General features: G+C 36.3%; 1 pseudogene across 1 annotated transcript in view; it reads right to left on the reverse strand.

Moving 5' to 3' along the window:
• The window catches only part of LOC306843023 (inositol 1,4,5-trisphosphate-gated calcium channel ITPR2-like), a 92,585-nt pseudogene that overhangs the window by 23,055 nt on the left and 51,024 nt on the right, over positions 1 to 18,506 (reverse strand). Inside the window, exons 37-44 of the transcript in view lie at positions 8,887 to 8,989; positions 8,586 to 8,773; positions 8,375 to 8,508; positions 5,651 to 5,892; positions 5,077 to 5,277; positions 4,126 to 4,236; positions 3,811 to 3,906; positions 3,554 to 3,670 (exon numbers count right to left, since the gene is read on the reverse strand). The product of the transcript in view is annotated as an inositol 1,4,5-trisphosphate-gated calcium channel ITPR2-like (transcript). The remainder of the gene's footprint in view (positions 1 to 3,553; positions 3,671 to 3,810; positions 3,907 to 4,125; positions 4,237 to 5,076; positions 5,278 to 5,650; positions 5,893 to 8,374; positions 8,509 to 8,585; positions 8,774 to 8,886; positions 8,990 to 18,506) is intronic.

Below are 18,506 nucleotides of genomic sequence, written 5' to 3' on the forward strand. Positions count from 1 at the left end.
TTGCAAAAATAAATGGAGGCATGAAAAAGTTTTAACGTTAGCTTCATATACTAAAAAGAAAAAGCTATAAATTGTGCAGCTGGAAACCTATATCAGGCAAGAATGGGACCAAATTCCAACACTAAAACTCCAGAAACTCATGTCCTCGATACCCAGACATCTTCAAACGGTTTTGAAAAGAAGAGAAGATGCTACACCATGGTAAACATGCCCCCGTCCCAACTATTTTGAGACCTGTAGCAGGCATCAAATTTGAAATTAGCTTATTTTGCGCATTAAATTGTAAAATTTCTCAGGTTTAAAAACTTATGTTATCTATGTTCTATTTTGAATAAAATATTGGCTCATGTGATTTGAAATTCTTTTAGTTTTCATTTTATTCAAATTTAAAAAAACGCCCCAACATTTCCGGAATTCGGGTTGTAATAAATATAATAAATATTGCTAAAAGTCAACCTCTGAGACTTACATTTACATTTATTCATTTAGCTGACACTTTTATCCAAAGCGACTTACAATTGCTATATATGTCAGAGGTCGCACGCCTCTGGAGCAACTAGAGGTTAAGTGTCTTGCTCAGGGACACATTGGTGTCTCACAGTGGATTCGAACCCGGGTCTCTCACACCAAAGGCATGTGTCTTATCCACTGCGCCATCACCACCCTTTAAAGTTTAAACCACCACAGACTTTAAAGTGTTTGAAGTTGCAGGAACATCCATTAATCTATTAGTGACTGGCTAACGCAAATCACTTTAGCAATTTAGCAGTTTCATAATGCCAATGCAACCCCTGGATGAGTCAATTCATAAGGGGTCAGGATTGATCAATCTGATTACTTTAAAATCAAAACATTTTAAGAGCTACCCACGCAGAGGAACTCTGATATTTATTTCAGTGATTGAATACCCGCAGCGATTTGGCCAAGATGCATTAGTGAGACAACAGCATCCAGGGACAACCTAATCAAAAACAGCGCTCTGGAAATCATTTCCAACAGATGACGGATCAAAGGGCAACGAATGATCAATGACACTCTGCAAGATCCAAGCAATTCATTTAAGCAAAGAACCATCTCGCGGTTTATACATATAGAAGGCTGCTTAGTCTACTGAATCAAACTAGTTACCTTTCTATTAAGCAACAAATCTGAAAGGAAGGCGGACACTTTAACCTCCACAAAGGACACGTCCTTGAGGCAAACAAGTAATCATTCCACACCCTCAGTGTCCCTTTATCACATAATGGCCTTAATGTAGTAAACGGGAGCAAGGGATTTACATGCTTGTTTTCTCACAGGCTGAAGGAGCACAAAAGATGTGCGCCACTTGAGACACCAAGAAGGTGAAATAACCCACGTCTAAGCCACATTTGCTCCAAAAATGTTCACAGTGTCCTTTTCATTTCTGATCAAAGCTAACATCAGGAATATGTTTATAAGAGCTGAAAGAGAGCAAGGCACGCAATAGAGAGCTAAACTGACACCAACTAATGTCATTTACTTTGTCATGTACCAAGTAAACACAGGAGGATCTTGTATTTGGCAGCTGTTTTATGTAGCACTGGAGCTAACACAGCCTAAAGCAACCATGTCAACCGTTTTGAGGAAATAAAAAGAAATTAAAACCACAAAGGAGAAAAAGGACATGGGAATGTTCTTCGTGAAAACCAAAGAACATTTGATTGTCATTCTTCGTGAATGATAATCAAAGAATGTTTAAGGAGCTTTCTCGCAAAAACTCAAAATATGACTGGTTTTGGTGTTACAGGGGAGGTTTTTATCATGTTGCCATGAAGTTTCTAGAGTATTCTGGGTGGTTGCTCACTGGAATTCAGCAAATTCTACGTAGGAACAATTGCAATAGTGACATTCCCTTAAACAAACACTGTTAATTAAAAATAAATGACAATAATTAATAATAAGCATTTCTTAAATTAATTTCCATTTCTTTCTTTCTCAGCAAGACAAGAAGATTAGGACTTATTCTTTGGACTCCCTCTCCTTCTCTCTCTCTGCATGACTCTTATGTCCTCAGACCCTACTTGTTTTCTACAAGTGAGAAACTACACAGCAAAATGAGACTGACAAACATTGTACAGATGGTCCAAATGATGCAAAACCTCCCCAACCATATCATATAGCCATAGGCCAAAGTTTCTCAAACCATAAAATAGCCAGAGTGTCTGAGTAAAAGTCTTCAATTTTGAACAAAAATCTCACCGAAAACTATGGTAAGTGTTTGCCATGAGATACATTATTCCAGCAAAGCTAACAGCGAGAGAACTACTGTAGGCACACTTGCACTTTCTTTCAGTCATCTGTGTGAGTGTGTTTGGAAAAACACAGATAGACAAACACCTGAAGTTATGTCATTATGAAAGCAGCCAGTTAGACAGAAATAAACTGTCTAGCAGATGGCTGAGCCTGTCAAGAAAGCGTGTGGAAGTGAAAGTGAAGACTAAAACTGAAACTGAGAAATGCACAACTGGCTTGAGGATTTCCTACAAGAGTCCTTAACCCTTCCTACAGAAGAATTTTTCATTTAAAAAAAAATTAATTGAATATTATACTTATTATTATTATTAATAATATTATTATATTACACTACACTGAATTGTCATTATTATTATTATTAAAGGCCTTTTTAAACAAAAACAATAGACACAGTTGAAGGAAAACAAAGCCTCGCAATGTAACATACTCTGCTACGAGTGTAAAACCTGTATATTTTGTTCTCTTTCCTTAAAAGGAATCGGAAACATTCATGTGATTAACAATGATTATTTTTTCAGCTTTATAGATTTAATCTCATATTATAATAGATATTTGATTTAGTTTACACTGCATTTTGAAATATCATTTATCATTGTTATTACTAAAGGTAGGCTACTTTAATAACGACAACACTTTTCACAAAGTAACATATTTTGCTATAGCTGGATTCAGATGGTAACTGTTTCTCATGGGGACATAAGCTATTCTCAGCATTTACAAGAGTTTATCAGTAATTTTATTGCCCTCTGAATCCAGATTGTCAATGCTTTTATCTCACCAACTGTGCAAAACCCCCCGGCCGAATTACCTACTGACAAAAACCAAGGTTGTGTGGTAACTGAACTCCACATCTCTAGAGTTTACAAGAAGAAATCGATTCAAAATGACCACTGCCAAACACCGTACAGTAGCACTGTAACTGTAGCACTACACTGTAATTTGTACGCATATTTATTACTGAAATGCTACAAGACCAGTATTTCATAACTACTCCACAACAGCGAAGAGCAAAAAGAAAGAAGAAAAGCATGTGAACATTCGAAATGGGTCATTATTATGGCAGCGACAGATATGCAATAAAATTTTAAAATATGTATTATGTAGGCCTACAATTTCATACATAAAAATATTAACCAAGCAGCTTTATGTTTACCTTGCATTAACTTATTTCTCCTAATCTCCACATTTTTTATGACATCCATAAGCCTCCTAAGTACCCCTAATGTACATACACATACAGACAGAGGTGGAAATCACTAGTGAAGCGCTTAAAGCTTACCTGATGTGCCAAGATGTAGATGTTGTGGCCAACATCTTTAGGTCTGATCTGATCCGATATCTCTTGATCAATCTCACTCTCTTCTCCTAGAACGTAAGCCTCCTTGATCACGTCAACCTATAGATGTGACACCAGATCATCACTTTACTTTAATTATGGCAAAGAACAGGCATGTTTTGGCTGATAAGAGATGATATAAATATTTCATTAACTACATGCATAACAGCAGTATTATTGTATCGTACAGATTAGCTCACCAGTTCACTTAGTTTCATCTTGTACAGGATCTTCTCTACATTCTCACTGTCATGATGACTTTCCATGATGGCCAGAAGAAGTTTAGATGCATTGTTCTGATTTTTCATGGTAAAGAAAAGATCATTTTGTTAATTAAATCACTGTGAAGTAAAGAATATTCACATATTTTCCTTCTGGAGATAAATGTGGAGATGCTTTTACATGCCAAATAAAAAATTTGCAACGCTTCAGAAAATTCTGTTATCTGTAAAACTGCATTATACATCAATTGCTTTATTATTCAAACTACGTGAGTGACTGCAACAAACAAGTACCTTCAGCTCCAGCACAAGGTCAAGTCGGTTCCTCCCCAGCGGATCAATTGGATTCACAATGAGAGTGATGATGATGTCAATGCAGTTTGACTCATGTCTGGCAATGCATGACTGCGGAAGATAAAATACACAATCTATGATCCCAAACAAAGTCTTAGATATATAGAAAAGACTTGTTGCATAACCATTAATAAAGCTAGAAATAAGTTCAAATATGATACCAAATCTAAAACTTTTGCCATGTGGATGTTTGATGCTTCAATACCTGGTTACCATGGCCTGGTTATAAATTATTATATATACAATATATTGCCACAAGTATTGGGTCACCCCCTTCTAATAACCAGGTTTGATTACTTTAGTAATTTCTATCAGTACAAATCTTAATGTTAAAGCATATAATGATATTCTACGGAATTGTGTGCTTCTAATTTTACAGCAACAGTTTAGACAGGACCCTTTCCTATTCTATTTAAGTTTTTCATCAAATATTTAGATTTTATTTCAATTTTATTTTCTACAATTCTCAGACAAAATAACAGCACTGTATGACATTAAACTATTAGATTAAAATGACTTATTACATAATCATTAATAATAAAAAAGTATGATGATGAGTTAAAGCATATGCTAATAAAAAACTAACATTAACTATGACATAATATGAATTTATGTGAGAATAATGACCACCTTGACTACATGTTTGTAAGTTAATGTATTAATAATTAACACTTCTGGGTAAGTTTTCACACATGAATTCATATGACTCATGCCACAGTTAAGGTTCTTGATTAATACATGTCATTAATACTCATCATTACCTCATACTTAATTCAGGTATTAGTATATGATTATTCATGTACTGTTACTGTAAAGTTTTACCCTTGGATTCAGTTTTCCATGTGCAATAATATTTGTCCCCATTTTCCAAAAAGGATGCCGTTCCAATACCTGGTTTTCGTGGCAAGGACCCCGGCATCACTCTGTGATGGTCTCTAGTGTCTGTTTGACCAGGTCCACATTGCTCTCATTAATGTAGAGCCCCAGCAGCCCCAGTCCTCCCGTCGTACTGCCACAGATACAGTCAAGAAACTGCAGTGTCTCACACACCAGGTTATAATTGGATTTGTTGTTCTGATCTCACAGAAAGTTCTGTATACAAGAGAACAGAAAGATTTGAACTAACAACACAAGTCAAGTCCTGAGTGGCAGTAATTGGTATCTCTATTCAGACAGACTCGTCCATGCTAGGTCGGGGGTCCCTTCAGATTTTGATCTGCACTGCAAAATATGTTTACTTTTCAAACATCAAGGTGCTTTTTCTTCTCATAATGGAAAAAAACACTTATTTAAAGCTCTCTGATTTGCTTACATGGTGAAGGCAGCATCACTGGATTTGACTTCTAAGCACACCATGTACCAATTCACATTGCGGTGTTTAACACAAGTAATACGTTAAAATGATTCATAGCCAAAACAAACTACAGCTGAAAAAAACCAGACCAATGGAAATTATTTCCAGCACCTGCAAGTCCCTGTTGTGATTCTCACAGAGCAGCTGAAGGAAGCGTAGGATGGGTTTCATGATAGTGATGGCCTGGCTCATCTGAGTCTCCTCCACCACCTCTTCTGTCCCGTCCACTCCCGAACCCATCGGCTCTATCTCAGGGTCCACTTCCCGGCGAACGGTCCTGTACGCTTTGGAGGTGACCGAGGAGGTGTCTTTAAGCTGACCCCGAATGATTTCTCTGAGGTGCAAGTCTCGAACTTCATAAGACAAAAGAGAATTGAGATTATTAAACTGTTATTTATAGTTCTTACAGGATCAGTGTTATTTTAGTATATTTACATACTATAATAATATTTATTAACATTTGGAATTAGCTTTTATTTTGTCAGTTTTCATTTTAATTGTAGTAATTTTTTTATTTTTTATTTTAGTGCTGTCAAACGATTAATCGCGATTAACTGCATTCAGAATAAAAGTTTTTGTTTACATAATATATGCGTGTGTACTATGAATATTTATATTTATAAAAATACACACCCATGTATATATTTTTTAAATATTTACATGTATATTTACATGTATATATTTCTATTTACACAATTTATATTATATATAAATATATTATGGTATATATAAACATACCATATTTTTCTTAAATATATACACATGGCATGTGTGTGTATTTATCTATACATAATAAACATACACAGTATACAGACATATATTACGTAAACAAAAAACTTATTTTGGATACGATTAATTGTTTGACAGCACTACATCTTTTTCTCTCTCTCTATTTTACTTAAAAAAAAAATTCAGTTTTAGTTTTAGTAATTTTAGGACTAATATTTATGAAAGTTTGCTGTACATTATTCAAAATTCAACAAAAATTCTCAGTATGTTATCCATACTAGTTACTTTAGGTACTACTGATGAAATACATTTAGGTAATATCACACAATTAAGAGCTGTGATTTAGTCATAAATATAATATTGATATTGCTTTTATACAATATTCCAATAAACATGGTTAATATTTAATCACTTACTCTTTAGACACAACATGCAAAGACAGCAACAGTTTCAAACAAAGCCAAAGGAGAATTAAAGGTTGCAGGTCTCAAATCAAAACACAGTAATAATGATCCTGAATGAATCAGTGTAATTGATCGAGTTGCTTTGTTAAATGATTCACTGTGGTTGGTTGCTGAATAATCAGTATCTTCGAATGAATCAGTTGAGCAAATGATTCACCAGCTGTGTTCCAGAATCACTGCTAAACCACTCAAATGAATCAGTTGAGGGAATGAATCAATGATTCACTCATAAATTCACTGAAAGCCCCATACTGATCGACTAACACCCTGAATATTTAAAGAACATGTTCCCCTCAACCTTCATAGTAAGCAACTGCTACTATTATTTCCCTTCAATAAAATCACAAAGTTTTAGACAACATACAGATTGAGTTCTCTACTACACCATGCTAGAGAATTGATATCTATTCAAAGTCATCCATAGCAAGTTGTAAGTATTGATATCGAGAGAATATATTATTTTTAATTGTTTCTGGATGTATATTTAGGCACATTTGAAGCTTATTCACAAGTCAGCTGTCAACAATATTTCTCTTTATCAAACTATCATGTCTCGTGCACTATGCCGCTTGACACGAGGCGAACTTGAAATCTTTTCTCTCTTGATAAAAAGCGGTAAAAAGAACACTGCTTTTTAACAGCAGGCCTTTGATAAGGTGCCAATGACCCCTCACATGATACAGCAGTTGAAATAGGGACAGATACTATTCATATGCCTCAGTCTCTTCATTTATACTGCCTCAAGCCAGAACTACACTCACATGAATAGCTGTGCATTAAGGCACACTTGTTTGTGATAAATGGGCTATTCAGGGGACCAATGACATACTTCTAGTTCAGACGCAGCATGTCATTAGAGAGTCTAGGTCGTTTTTTTTTAGTATTATGCATGATAAAGCAGAACATTGCAATTAGGACACGTCTCTATTTTCAGCGAGAGACTGAAAGAGCGATTTCTAAAGGTTTATTTTTAGACTTAAAAGACATCACACCTGGTTTGATGACATTTCCAAAAAGCACCAAAATCAGTCAAAATAGCATGTTTTATTTTCCACTTATTTCACTTGTAGTCCAAAAAGATCATGATGTGCAAATGCAGCATCTTAATGGGTGCATATAAAGCCTGTCCATAGTCCACACTGTAGTTGGCAGATTTATTATTATTATTATTATTCCAGTTCAGATTATACCAAATATGTTTCTATGGTAACTTCTCAATCAATCTTTTCATTCAGATAATTTATCAACCTCGTGTTCAAACACACAAAAAAACAGGTTTAAGTCACGTTATTGAAGGTGAACTTCTGAAAACATCTGGAAAAACATTTCCAGGTGAATTTGACCAAGGTCAAATTCCAAAATGAAAATGGGGAATAAAAACAAGAAATCACATTGTGCAAAAATAAGCAATGGCATTTTTTGTGGACCATGAGTTTTGTTGTGTATTCTTAGTACTAAATTGGAAAAAAAAAAAGAGAAAATATTGTAATTATAATAATACAAATGAAAAATATAATAAATTGTATATATACATTTTTTGATTGATATTTAGTTCTGCATTTATTTATTTAGAAGACTAATGACAGAAAAATTACATATATGTAACAAGACAATTGTGTGTGTGTGTCTGTGTGTATATTACTCTTCCTGCAGCGGAGCTCAAACATGTTGACTGACACACTGGATCTCTTTCTGCGCCAGCTTCATTCGATCATAGAAGACCTTGAAGAACTTCTTGGACTTCTTCTGCTTGTGCAGCTGATTGTAGAAAGAGTTCTGCAGGGAGACATGCAGAAAATGACATCACCCGAATCTTATAGATGTCCCATTGTGAATGTGTGTCCTGTTTATACCTGAATCTGTGTATTTCCTCCTCTCAGGAGTGTAATGCCCAATAAAATGCTCTCCTCAAAGATACGGTCATTCTTAGTGCTGACGATGAGGTCGATGACCAGCTCGGATGCTCCAACGTTGTGCAGCGCACATTGGATGTCTACTAAGCTAGTGCCTGGCTTATCAGAGTCCTGTCCTGGAGAACCACCTATGTACACACACAGAACACTCAGGTATGAGAGGAGCAGAAGTTAGGCAAGAGGATGTACAGTATATGGTGAGCCAACAGTGCTTCTGCTGATGGTCATTTATGAGACGTACCTCCAGAGGAAGAGCTGTTCCCGCCGCTGTACTCCAGGGCTTTGGCGTGGGGCCGATGGCTGCCAAAGTAGTGTGTAAGGAGACTCTTCCTCAGTGTGTTACCCTGAGGAAACCAGAGAAGGCGGCAGTTGGGTCATCCTTTAAATATGGAGTGTATCAGGTCTTTCGATTTTTCAGAGATGAGAATGAATAAAATATTCAAGAAAACTACAGAAAGGCATCATTCTATAACTTAACATATAATTGCAGCTGCCTATATAAAATGTCTGATAAAAAATATACCAGTTAAAAAAAAGCTTTGATAATACAGGAATAAATTACATTTTAAAATATATTTTATATAATTTTAGCTAGCATATTTTGTCATTTTAATTATTTTGCAATTTGTTACAATTTTACTGTTTTTACTGTATTTTTGATCAAATAAATTTAGCCTTGGTGGGCATAAGAGACTTCTTTCAATAATATTTTCAAAATCTAAAAAATGATTTGACATGCCATTGACATTCTTTATCATTCACCAATCAAATTTGTAACTGAGACAAGATGATTTTCCTTAATGAAAAAAAAAAAACAGGATTATCTTAATGCTGGGAAGCCCGTAAGACTGAAATATCTGTATTGACTGCATGATCATATCATATCATCGTCTTAACTGCCATGCGAGCCACAAATTAAAGCTCGGCAAAAATTAATAGCGGACTGTGTGAAATGGGGAGTACACTTCCAACTGTGTTGGATAAAAACACACACTCACATGGGAGGACTTTTACATAACTAGTATAAACTGTAGTAATTGCTGTAATTATGCCAGAAGTGTAGCGAAACCTTGGGGAGGGAGAGGGTGAGACGGCGAGTGCTGAAGGTAGAGAGCAGACGCTGCCTTGAAAATCTGTTTCCCAGTGGGAGAGAAACTGAACGTGTGAAAAAGACAGAGGGTGGGGGGGGGGGAGTGGCTGGCATAGAGACCGAGGGCGAGCGAGAGAGATAGATTAACACAGAGAGAGAGAGCGAGAGTTATGTAACACCTGGTGGCGGCTTGCTGAGAGATCACGAGGAAGACAGGGTAGAGGGAGCAGGATGGTACTGATCGTCTCTCCCTTCTTCTGTCTCCTGTTTTTTCTTTTCTTTGTATCCTTCCCATTTTCTTGCTTTTATACATCTGGCTAGGGATAGTTCCAGCTATTTTTGTGATTGAGAGAGAAAGACTGCATTCACGCAGTCAGTGTTTGGGATTGACAAACGTATTTACCAACAGGTGTGACTTTCCATTTGTCCTGTTCATTCGACAGCTGGCAAGAGCGGGTCAAACAGCATTTGTGTGAAAGAATAGCTTAGTCGAGCACCTCTTTTAATGGCTGTTAATAACAGCTGTAGATTAGATTAGATTAGATTAGATTCAACTTTATTGTCATTTATGCAGAGTACAAGTACAGAGCTAATGAAATACAGTTAGCATCTAACCAGAAGTGCAAGAATATAGTGTTTTATATACATATAAGTGCAGAGTAAGTGAAGATATGATTTACAGAATGTACAGTGGAATTGCTATATACAGTATTGAGCAGAGTATATACAGAATATAAATAGGAATGCAATGTAGGGATTGTATGTACATTATGAACAGAGCAATGTAGATTATATAGATTACAGATTATATATACACATTATGAACAGCAGAAACGTGAGAAGAGTGGTAATAAATAAATACAGCTGGATGAGTGTGCAAAGTATTGATAGAACAATGTATTCTATGAAAAATAGCAGTAGTGCAATATTTTATAGAAATAGTTTACTGTGCTTGTACAGTAACAACTTTAGACAGTTTATATTGTAATAACTTTAACAATGTGCAGTGTGTGCAAAATATGAGTAGTGCAAATGCATGTGTGTAAAGTACTGTGACCAGTGCAGTAATAAGCAGGTGCAGGTTAGATTGGTGGTGTGGCGTTCAGAAGTGTTACATCCTCGGGGAAGAAGCTCTTCCTGAGCCTACTAGTGCGAGAGCGTAGGCACCTGTTACGCCTGCCGGATGGAAGGAGGGTGAAAAGTCCATGGTTGGGGTGAGAGGCATCCTTGATGATGTTTCTTGCCCTGCCCAGACAGCGCTTATGATAAATGTTCTCAATGGAAGTTAACTGGGTGCCGGTGATCCGTTGAGCAGTTTTCACCACCCGCTGGAGTGCTTTGCGGTCAGATGCGGAGCAATTGCTGTACCATACTGAGATGCAGTTCGTGAGTATGCTTTCAATGGTACAGCGGTAGAATTCCACAAGGATCCTGGGATTCAGGTGAAATTTCTTAAGGCTCCTTAAGAAGTAAAGGCGCTGCTGTGCCTTTTTGACCAGAGTGGAGGTGTTATGGGACCAGGTGAGGTCATCAGAGATGTGGATGCCAAGGAACTTGAAACTCGACACACGCTCCACTACAGCTCCGTTGATGTAGATGGGTGTGTGTGCATGACTCCTAGTCCGCCTGAAGTCCACAATGATCTCCTTTGTCTTCTGGGTGTTTAGTTGTAGATTATTGGTGGCACACCACACAGCCAGGTGCTGCACCTCATCCCTGTAGGCTGACTCATCGTCATCCTTGATCAGACCTACCACCGTGGTGTCATCTGCAAATTTGATTATGGTGTTGGAGCCATAAACAGGAACACAGTCATGGGTAAAGAGGGAGTACAAGAGAGGGCTCAGTACGCAGCCCTGTGGCACGCCGGTGTTCAGGGTGATGATGGAGGAGGAGAGGTTATCTAACTTGACGGACTGAGGTCTGTTAGTCAGAAAATCTAGAATCCAATTGCAGATGGGTGTGCTGATTCCAAGCTGGCTGAGCTTGGAGATCAGCTTGGAGGGGATTACAGTATTGAATGCAGAACTGAAATCTATGAACAGCATTCTCACATGTGTGTTTTGACTGTCCAGGTGGGTGAGGGCAGAGTGAAGCGCTGTTGAGATGGCGTCCTCTGTTGACCTATTGTGGCGATAGGCAAATTGGAATGGGTCCAGTGTAGCAGGGAGACAGGATTTTAGGTGGGATGCAACCAGTTTCTCAAAACACTTGGCAATGATGGGGGTGAGTGCAACAGGACGGAAGTCATTAGGGACCGAGGCAGTGGAGTGTTTCGGTACTGGTACGATGGTGGAGGTTTTGAAGATAGTGGGGACAGTTGTTTGGTCCAGGGACAGATTGAAAATGTCCGTGAAGACCCCAGCTAGCTGCTCCGCACAGGCTTTAAGCACACGACCAGGTATTCCGTCAGGGCCAGCTGCCTTCCGTGCATTCACCTTACGCAGAGTGGAGTAAACATCTGATGTGGAGAGAGTGAGAGGCAGTTCACTGGGTTGATGCTCAGCTTTGAGTGAGATCTCCTTATTATTTTGATCAAAACGAGCATAAAAGTGATTGAGCTCGTCTGGGAGGGAGGCAGAGCTGGAGGGGGGCACAGAGTTAGGTGGTTTGTAACTGTCTGTAACTATAGTCTTTAAAAGAAATATCAAAGATGGCCACTTTCATTACACCAGAAAGTCTTCACAACTGACATGACATTTCATGAATCTAAATCTAAATTAAAATAAAGTTAAATTAAATTAAATAGATACAATTAAAAAATTAAATTAAATAGGAACATAAAAATTAAAAACAAAAAGGAATATAAATAATAAATAAAATAATAAATTCATAAACAAATCAAAATAAAATAAAAAACTAATATAAATTAATAACTGATAATAATATGAATAATTAAAATAATATTAACTAAAATAATATTATTTTATTTTAATATTGACAAACATTAAAAATAAAACAAAATAAAAACAATTAAAAATAAATAAATAAATAAAATAAAATAAAATAAAATAATGTGTGACATAAAAATAAATAAAAACAAAAAGGAATATAAAGTAAAAACCATAAGAAATAAAATGGTTCAAATAAAAAATTTAAATAAATTAATACAATCAAAATAAAATAAAAAAAACAAATAAAGATGAAAAACTGAAATGAGTTTTATTTTATTAAAATTAAAATTAAAAATAAAACAATGAAATTAAAAAAGGACAAATTAATAAAACAATCTAAAAAAATACAAAATAATACAATAAAATAAAAATTAAATTTAAAATATAAAATAGAATAATGACATAAATAAAAACTAAAAAGGAATATAAAATAAAAACCATAAGTAATAAAATGGTTAAAATAAAAAAAATAATTAATAAAAACAATCAAAAAAAAAAAAGAAAAACTATTATTAAAATTATATATTTGTTTTAAAATAAAAATATAAACAATTAAAAAAATTGGATAAAATAAAATTGAGGTCGTCAAAATGTTAGTTTACTTTAACTACTAACGTACATTCTTTCACTTCTGAAAAAAATAGATTAAAATATTGAAAACTCAAACGGCACAATACATTCTACCAATTTTGTCCATTCAAATGCCAGAATGACAGTGTCCCTCCTGCTAACAACACCTACAACCGACTATTAAATAGCAAATAACTGTTCATGAATACCCTGTGGATGGCCAGGAAAGAAGCAAGGTAGTGGACAGACCATGACATTTTACTGATTCACCCTTCTACACTGTGTCACCCAGGAGGATAATGAAACCCAGGGTGGCCGTGTGGCCATGCATGCGCCGACACAAGAGTGACAAACTGCCACATAGAGAAGACACTTTTCTCTCTCACTCTGACAAGCACGTGTTGTTGCTGTTCCCACTCTCTCAGTAAACACTCATCAGCAGTCAGCACAGACTGTGTCTGCTTCCACTGTCTGGACGAGCCGACACACACACACACACACGTTGGTTTTTGTGGTTTATGGGGACTCTCCATAGGCGTAATGGTTTTTATACTGAACAAACTGTGTGTGCTATTGCCCTACACCAACCCAACACCTAAACTTAGCCCTCACAGGAGACTTTGTGCATTTTTAGATTTTCAAAAAAAACACCATTTAGTATGTTTTTTAAGCCTTTTGAATTACGGGGACATAGGCAGTGTCCTCATAAACCACCTTCATATTGTAATACCTCTGTCATACCCATGTCATTATACAAATTTGTGTCCTCATAAACCACATAAACATGCGCGCACACACACACACACACACACACAGCAGGTGAACATTCTCTATTAAAGAAATAGCTCTTCCAAAAATGAAAATCCTGTAATCATTTACTTACCCTCATGCTGGTTTCAAACCTGTATGACTTACTTTCTTCTGCAGAACATGAAAGATAATATTTTGAAGAATGCTGGTAAACAAACCATTTTGGTGACCATCGACTTCCACTGTATAGTATATGGAAGAAAATAAATACGGAGACATTTTTCAAAATATCATCTTGTGTGTTCCTCAGAAGAAAGTAAGTCACTCAGGTTTGGAATGACATGAGCGTGACTAAATGATTTTTCATTTTTAGATGAACTATCCCTTTAAGTTTTAGAAACCATCATAATTAACCATATTTGCCCATATTCAGGGAGTCTTCATATCATTTTCTGCTCCTGTTCACTGTAATTGGACATGCTTTCCTAGAAGCTGCCTTCTTTCCTACAAAACCAGCTGTAATGGGGAGTTTAGTGTCTCCTGATGCTGCAGTCTTTCTTGCACTTCTGCAAGAGGAGGAAAATGAGAGATGAAGGTAGCAGTGCCAGTCTGACTCATCTGTCTGCTGCTGCATGGCAGAGAAAAAAAAACCCTGCGCAGGTGGAGTGAGGACAAAAGAGAGAGAGAGACAGAGAAAGCAAAAAAAAAAAAAAAAAGATAGGAGATAGAGAGAGAGAGAAGGGGGGTGAGGGAAAGATGGAGGGATAGATAGAGCAGTGGGGAGGAAAATACAGACAGGCTGACTTTTTTTAAAATGTGCACGGGCACGCCACACTGCGGCTGGCCTGGCTAAGCCTGGAATGCTCCAGCAAGCCTAAAAAAAAGCCCTCCACTGCTGTATGCAGGTACCTGAGAACTCAGGATGGAGGGATCTAGAGAAAGACAGAGAGACACAGAGGCTGCTGGACTCATCAAGTCAGGTTCTGTCTTAGGCCTCAAGGCACACTCCTGGGTCATATCGCCTCCCGTTACAACACATGGGGCTCCGCTCTAAGGTTACAACTGCCAGGTTTTCTTCTCCAACTTTTGGATGTGTTAATAAATTGAATTTTTGTTTTTAAACTAAATAAAAGTATAAAAAAAAGATATATATATTAATCACATAAATAGTATGTCGCACTTAATTTTAAGGTCCAATTCTCGCTATTACCATACCTATTAACTATAACTTTTGCCTTAATAAACTCCTAATTTGCTGCTTGTTAATAGTTAGTGCGGTAGTTGTTAAGTTTAGGTATTGGATAGGATTAGGGATGTAGAATATAGTCATGCAGAATATGGGCTTTATGTCGGCGCCAATAGCCTCATGGTTAGTGTGCCGACATGCAGGGCAACTGCACTCACACCGACCCGAATTCGATTCCCGTCTTGCGGTCATTGCCGATTCTGCTCCCCTCTCTCTCCACCCAATGCTTTCCTGTCACCTCTCTACTCTCCTGTCCTAATAAAAGGCAGAAATCGCCCATTAATATAACTTAAAAAAAGAATGTGCTTTATATGTGCTAATAAACAGCCAATATGTTAATAATAGGCATGCTAATAAGCTACTAGTTAAGAGTGAGAATTGGTCCCTATACTAAAGTGTTACCAAATATTATTTTATATATATTAATTAAATTGATCAAAGGTGACAGTAAACCCTTTAAAGTACATTGATACAAAATTATATTTTAAATAAATGCTGTCCTTTTGAAATTTTTATTGATCAAAGAATCCTGAAAAAATGTATAATGATTTCCATAAAAATATTAAGCAGCACAATCGTTTTAAATATTAACAATAATAAAAAAAAGTATTTATTGAATGCCAATTCAGCATATTAGAATGATTTCTAAAGGATCGTGTGGCACTGAAGACTGCAACTGCTGCTGAAAATTCAGCTTTGCAATCACAGGAATAAATGATGTTTTACAATATATTGCAATAGAAAGCAGTTATTTTAAATTGTAATAATATTTCACCCTATTACTGTTTTTAGTGTATGTTGATCAAATAAATGCAAGCCTTGGCGAGCATAAGAAACTTAATTTAAAAACATTAAAAATCTTACGAGCCCAAACTTTTGAATGTTAATGTACCTTCAGTCCTTAAATATTTAAATAACTAATATATATTATACACTAATATACAATACATATAATACATAATAAATATAATATGAACATACAAATACTTAAAATAAATGCAGTCTTGGTGAGTATAAGAGTTGTTCAAAATATTTAAAAATTTCTGACCAAAAAAACATTTGCAGTATAATAAAATAATGTGTTCAGAGGGTGATAAAATTATATTATTAAAGTCTGTGAAAGGTGAGGGGTATGACAACCAAACATTCCCTGCTGATTTAAGCCAGATAACTAATTTTATGTGCTTTATCCATTGAAGCGGTAATGTAAACATCTCACACAGCACAAAAGGCCTTCAAAACAACTTCATTGGCACTTTAAAATTAATGTACTGAAACTTTTCTACGATGCACTCCCATTTTTAAGAGCAGAGGGAGGAGTATGACTTTGGATGGAACAGATTTATGGAAGAGAAAGAGTGTGAGAGAAAAATCAATACACCTAAAATCTCGTCAGGCAGTCTAGACATGAACACCATGACCACATCTTCTCAGAGTCGAGATCTTGCATAACAGAAACCAGGGAAGATAGAGGAAAAAGAATGAGAGAAAGATACTAGTTAATTTATTAAAGGATAGCTCACTCAGAAATGATGAATAGTTCACTTTTATAGTGCTTTTGCATCGTTTTTGCTTAAAGCTTAAAAGCATTCCAGGATGCAAAACCACAATGAAAATCTATTAAAACTTAAAATTAAATCTATAAAAACTGTTGCATAAACGTAAATGAAATGAAAAGAAAATGAATTAAAAGTGTTTATTATTTAGATCTGCTCACTTTGCATCAGAGTGGAGCATTATAACCACCAATCACACACATTTCTGTTGAGTTCATGAATGCAATGGCCGATCAGGGCAGTTTAAATTAGTCATTGCTGAAAATGCAGTTTTGTTCAGTGTACATGCTCACTGACTGTACAAGTTTTCTCATCGTAAACAACAAAGTGCAGATACGATGCATGTAAGAGATTCATTTTGCAGTGTGCTTAAGCGATTGTTTGCAGAACTCGTGCTAGACTGTAGTTATGGCGCACTTCAGTGATGGGGAACATTCTTGCTTGATTTCTGCAATGTATTTCAATTATTCCCAGTTTGTTTGTTTCTACTATAACCTGACTAAATAACCTGACTTCCTGCAGGCTATAGTTTTGTAAATTGATAGAAGTAATTGTTTTATTTTATACAAAATACTTAAATTCAACCAAGGTACATTTAGTAATTATAAAAATGTCCTTACAAAGCTTAAAAATGCCCCTGGAAGTCAATTAAGGAAGGCAAATATCACCTCTTAATGTAAAAGTTAATTTTCCGATTCTGTGTGAAAGTAATTTGCACTTTATACCAAGTCTTCTGAAGCCAAAATGCAAGTTATTATTCACTTAATAGCTCTCACTATTCATGAGAGTGGAATGAATCATTCTTTTGAGTTGGATCATTTCATTAAATCTTGTTTACAAAACTGATCTGAATGACTCATTCACATGTGAATTTCCTTAAGCAATTCTAAAGTCTTCAGAATACATTGTATCACTTTAAGAAGATCTTGATCATAAGCTGCATTTGCATTGGTTCTGGCCTAGATACCTAACACTACTCTACAATATCAATCTCCCCTAGCATTTATCTTCTCATAGTCAGGAGGACAAGGGGGAGTCTCTAAGTCTGGGTTCCTGTAAGCATCCGCCCAGTCCAGTGGCCTGACCACTGTGCGATTGGTCCAGAGGTCCCTTGTGACCTGCTCTCAGAGGTAGCAGTGTTCAATGTGGCTCTCCTCATAAACAGTGCCACAAGCAGGAAAACAAATTAGCCTTGCATGTGAGAGCAATTTGACAGATTGTTGATTTGCAGGCAGGGCCAAGACAAACAACAGCAAGGATGTAACCAACCATTCCTGAAAATGACTGACCCTGGTGTCGTTCGGAAGTGGGGCATGTGATCGCCTAACGTCCTTAGGGGCACAAGACCTGTTTGTGAGATTCACTGTCTGCCGTCAGTGCCTGACCCTTGGATGCTTGGGACTTGATTCTGGACAGACCTTAACACTAGGAGCCCACTGAAGTGAGCATTTACACAAAAAACACGACATTACACAAACAATACTCAGCATGCATTCACAGATGCTGAGTCTCACGCACAACTAATCTTCATGATGAATCCACTTAAAATCTATCAAATATACAAGCAAAGAGCTGATAAACAGCCAACATTAATAACATCTGTTCCAAAGCCTTCCACTGAGGCAGTTATAAAAGCATGTAGGAAAGAAATATCAATTTGTATCTCTATCTTTGTATGTAGGGAGAGATTGTTGATTTACAGGCAAGGCCAAGACTTTCTCTCTTTAATGTCGTCGCATTCTAAATACACAGACA

This window comes from Barbus barbus (genome assembly GCF_936440315.1).
Source record: "Barbus barbus genome assembly, chromosome: 23".
NCBI lineage: Eukaryota > Metazoa > Chordata > Actinopteri > Cypriniformes > Cyprinidae > Barbus > Barbus barbus.